Here is a 5,048-nt window from a genome sequence, read left to right as displayed (position 1 = left end):
TGCACAGCCCATAACCCTCTATTTTTCTTTCTTCCGTGTACCTATTTATGAGCCTTTTAAAGGTCCCTATTCTATCAGCCTCAACAACCACCCCCGGCAGTACGTTCCAGGCACCCACCACTCTCTGTGTAAAGAATCTACCATAGAACAATACAGGCCCTTTGGCCCACCATGTTGTGCCACCCTTCAAACCACTCCTAAGACTAACCCCTTCCTCTCACATATCCCTCTATCCTAAATTCCTTCATATGCTTATCTAACAATCTCTTGAACTTGACCAACGTATCAGCCTCCTCCTCCACCACCACCCCAGGCAGTGCATTCCATGCACCAACCACTCTCTGGGTGAAAAACCTTCCTCTGACATCTCCCTTGAACTTCCCACCCATTGCCTTAAAGCCATGTCCTCTTGTTTTGAGCATTGGTGCCCTGGGAAAGAGGCGCTAGCTGTCCACTCTATATGTTCCTCTTAATATTTTGTATCCCTCTATCATGTCTCCCCTCAACCTCCTCCTCTCCAATGAGTCCTCCTTTAGTCTCTCCTCATAATCCATACTCTCTAATCCAGGCAGCATCCTGGTAAATCTCCTCTGCACCCTTTCCAACGCCTCCACATCCTTCCTATAATGAGGCAACCAGAGCTGGACACAGTATTCTAAGTGTGGCCTAACCAGAGTTTTGTAAAGCTGCATCATTACTTCGCGGCTCTTAAACTTGATCCCACGATTTATGAAAGCTAACATCCCATAAACTTTCTTAACTACCCTATCTACCTGTGAGGCGACTTTCAGTGATCTGTGGATATGAACCCCCAGATCCCTCTGCTCCTCTACACTGCCCCGAATCCTGCCATTTACCTTGTACTCCGCCTTGAAGTTTGTCCTTTCACTTCTCTGGATTTAACTCCATCTGCCACTACCTCTGACATCTCCCCTGAACATTTGTCCTCTGAACTTAAACGGATGTCCTTTGGTATTTGCTATTACCATCCTGGGGAAAAGGTGCTGGCTGTCCACTCTATCTATGCCCCTCATAACCTTATACACCTCTTTCAAGTCTCCTGTCATACTGCATCCCTCCAAAGAGAAAAGCCCTAGCTCGCTCAACCGTTCCTCATAAAACACGTTCTCTAATCCAGGCAGCATTCTGGTAAATATCCTCTGCACCCACTCTAAAGCTTCCACAGCCTTCCTATAATGAGGTTACCAGAACTGAACACAATACTCTAAGTGTGTTCTAACCGGAGTTTTATAGAACTGCAACATTACCTCACGGCTCTTGAACTCAATCCCCTGACTAATGAAGGCCAACACACCACATGCCTTCTTAACTACCCTACCAACTTGTGCAGCAACTTTGAGGGATCTGTGGACTTGGACCCCAAGCTCCCTCTGTTCCTGCTCACTGCTCAGAATCCTGCCATTAACCTTGTACTCCGCCTTCATGTTTGTTCTTCCAAAGTCTATCACTTCACACTTTTCTGGATTAAACTCCATCTGCCACTTTTCCACCCAACTCTGCATCCTGTCCATATCCTGTTGTAATCTGTGACGACCTTCTACACTATCCACAACCCCTCCAACCTTTGTGTCATCTGCATATTTACTAACCCATCCCTCCACTTACTCATTCCAAGTCATTTTTGAAAATCGCAGAGTAGGGGTCCCAGAACAGATCCCTGCAGAATACCACTAGTCACCAACGTCCAAGCAGAATACTTTCCATCTACTACCATTCTCTGCCTTTTGTGGGCAACCCAATTCCGAATCCACGCAGACAAGTCTCCATGGATCCCATGCCTCATGACTTTCTGGATGAGCCTACCATGGGGAACCTTATCAAATGCTTTACTAAAGTCCATATACACCACATCCACTGCTCTACCTTCATCTATTTGTTTTGTCACCTCATGGAAAAACCCAATTAGGCTCTTGAGGCACAACCTGCCCCTCACGAAGCCATGCTGAATATCCCTAATAAGACTATGATCATAAATCCTATCCCTAAGAATCCTCTCCAATAGCTTGCCCACCACTGACGTAAGACTCACTGGTCTATAATTCCCAAGATTATCCCGATTATCTTTCTTGGACAAGGCAACAACATTAGCCATTTTCCAATCCTCTGATATCACTCCTGTGGCCAGGGAGGTTGCAAATATCATAGTCAATGTCCCCAGCAATCTCTTCTCTCACCTCCCATAGTAACCTAGGGTACATCCTGTCTGGTCCTGGGGACTTATCTATCCTAATGTTTTTCTCAACATGTAACCTCAACATGCTCCAGCACATTAGCCTGTTCTATGCTGACCTCACATTCGTCAAAGTCTCTTTCCCTAGTTGACACTGAAGCAAAGATGGCTTTGTGGCCAAGTTTGCGGATGATACAAAGATAGATGGAGGGGCAGTAAGTGTTAAGGAAGCAGGGAGTCTGCAGATAGACTTGGACGGGATGGGAGAATGGGCAAAGAAGTGGCAGATGGAATACAGTGTCGGGAAGTGTACGGTTATGCACTTTGGTAGAAGGAATAAAGGTGTACACTATTTTCTAAACTAGACTATTCTGGGAATGAAAGGGTTAATGTATGAGAGACGCTTGATGGCTCTGGGCCTGTACGCGCTGGAGTTTAGAAGGATGAGGGGGGATCTCATTGAAACCTACTGAATATTGAAAGGCCTGGATAGAGTGGACTTGGAGAGGATGTTTCCAGACGTAGGAGAGTCTAGGATCAGAGGGCACAGCCTCGGAATAGAAGGGTGTCCCTTTAGAACAGAGATGAGCATGAATTTCTTGAGAGTGGTGAACTTGTGGAATTCATTGCCACAGATGGCTGTGGAGGCTCAGTATATTTAAGGTGGAGGTTGATAGGTTCTTGATTAGTAAGGGCGCCTAGGGTTATGGGTAGAAGGCAGGAGAATGGTGTTGAGAGGGAAAAATAAATCAGCCATGATTGAATGGCAGAGCAGATTCGATGGGCCGAATGGCCTAATTCTGCTCCTATGTCTTATCGTCTTCATGGTCAATATGTCTCAATCTTGGCTTCAGTGCCATTTACCTGCTCTCTCCTCACATCTTGAAAATGTCATCACCTCTGCTGTCACTTTCCACTTTGCTATCACCTTCATACGGTCCATCTCTGACTTTTTCCTTCCCTTTCTGACGCCACATCTCCATCTCGGGAAAGGCTAATTACAAACATCAATCACAAACCTGCAGATTCATTCAACTATCTTGACTATACTTTCTTCCACCCTTCCTATTGTAAGGACTCCATTTTATTCTCCCAGTTCCTCATCAATATACAATATACCTTATACAATGAGATGGACTATGACCTCATGATCTACCTTGTCGTGACCTTGCACCTTATTGCACTGCACTTTCTCTGTAGCTGTGACACTTTACTCTGTACTGTTATTGTTTTTACCTGTACTACATCAATGCACTCTGTACTAACTCAATGTAACTGCACTGTGTAATGAATTGACCTGTACGATCAGTTTGTAAGACAGGCTTTTCACTGTACCTTGGTACAAGTGACAATAATAAACCAATACCAATCTCCATTGATGAGACTTTCCATCTGGGTGCTTCTGAAGTGTCTTTCTTTTTCTTGAACCATGACTTTCCCTCTACCATAGCAGACAGAGCCCTTGACCACATCTCATCTATTTCCTGCACGTCTGCACTCACTCCTCCTGGATAGAATAAGAACAGAGTTCCCCTGGTTTTACCTTCCACACCACCAGCCTCCACATTCAACAGATCATTTTATGCAATTTCCACTGCAATCTCCTCCCCTCCTTTTTCAGCATTTTGAATGAATTGCTCCCTTTACAGCTCCCTGATCCACTCTTCCATCCTCACCAACTACTCCCCATCTTATGACACCTTCCCATGTAAACACAGGAAATACAACACCTGTCCTTTCACCTCTTCCCTTCCCACCATCCAGGGACCCAAACAGACTTTTCAGGTGAAACAGTGATTCACTTGCACTTCTTCCAATCTAGTGTACAGCTTTCGGCGTTCGCAATGTGGTTTCTACATTGGAGAAAACAAACGCAGATTGGCTGATCATTTTAGCAAGCATCCTGTGTTCAGACTTCAGAGATGACCTTCATCTCTCCATTGACTGCCACTTTATTATCCATTCCACACCTACTCTGACTTATCTGGCTGTGGCCTCCAACAGTGTTATGAGGAAACCCAATGCAGGTTGAGGAACTATACCTCATCTTCCATCTGGGCATTTTGCAGCTTTCTTGACTCAGAATCAGGTTCCCTGGTGGTCTAGTGGTTAGGATTCGGCGCTCTCACCGCCGCGGCCCGGGTTCAATTCCCAGCCAGGGAAGTGTGTTTCCTGGCAGGCATGGTAGTGTAGCGGTTAGCATAATGCTATTACAGCGCCAGCGCCCTGGGTTCAATTCCGGCCACTGTCTGGAAGGAGTTTGTACGTTCTCCTCGTGTCTACGTGGGTTTCCTCCGGGTGCTCTGGTTTCCTCCCACATTCCAAAGACATATGGGTTAGGAAGTTGTGGGCATGCTATGTTGGCACCGGAAACATGGTGACACTTGCGGGCTGCCCCCAGAACACACTACGCAAAAGATGTATTTCACTATGTTTTTTGATGTAATGTGACTAATAAAGATATCTTATCACTGTCTTATATGACATGAAATTTGTTGTTTTGTGGCAGCAGAACAGTGCCAAGACATAAAAAACTATAAATCACAAAATAAATAAATTGTGCAAAAAAAGGAACAATGAGGTAGTGTTCATGGGTTCATGGACCATTCAGAAATCTGATGGTGGAGGGGAAGAAGTTGTTCCCGAATTGCTGAGTGTGGGTCTTCAGGCTCCAGTACCTCCTACCTGATGGTAGTAACGAGAAGAGGGCATGTCCCGGATGGTGAGGGTCCATAATGATGGATGCTGCCTTCTTGAGGCACCGCCTCTTGAAAATGTCCTCGATAGTGGGGAGGGTTGTGCCCGTGATGGTGCTGGCTGAGTCTACAATCTTCTGCAGCCTCTTGCGATCCTGTGC

General features: G+C 45.7%; 1 non-coding gene across 1 annotated transcript; it reads left to right on the top strand.

Annotated features, from left to right (window-relative positions):
* Positions 1-4,282: 4,282 nt before the first annotated feature.
* On the top strand, positions 4,283-4,354 carry trnae-cuc (transfer RNA glutamic acid (anticodon CUC)). Its single transcript has one exon. It is a non-coding gene; the product is annotated as a tRNA-Glu (tRNA).
* The last annotated feature ends 694 nt before the right edge of the window (positions 4,355-5,048 follow it).

The sequence above is a fragment of the Pristis pectinata genome, chromosome 1 (assembly GCF_009764475.1).
Source record: "Pristis pectinata isolate sPriPec2 chromosome 1, sPriPec2.1.pri, whole genome shotgun sequence".
Classification (NCBI taxonomy): domain Eukaryota; kingdom Metazoa; phylum Chordata; class Chondrichthyes; order Rhinopristiformes; family Pristidae; genus Pristis; species Pristis pectinata.
This window is presented reverse-complemented; position numbering and strand designations above follow the sequence as displayed.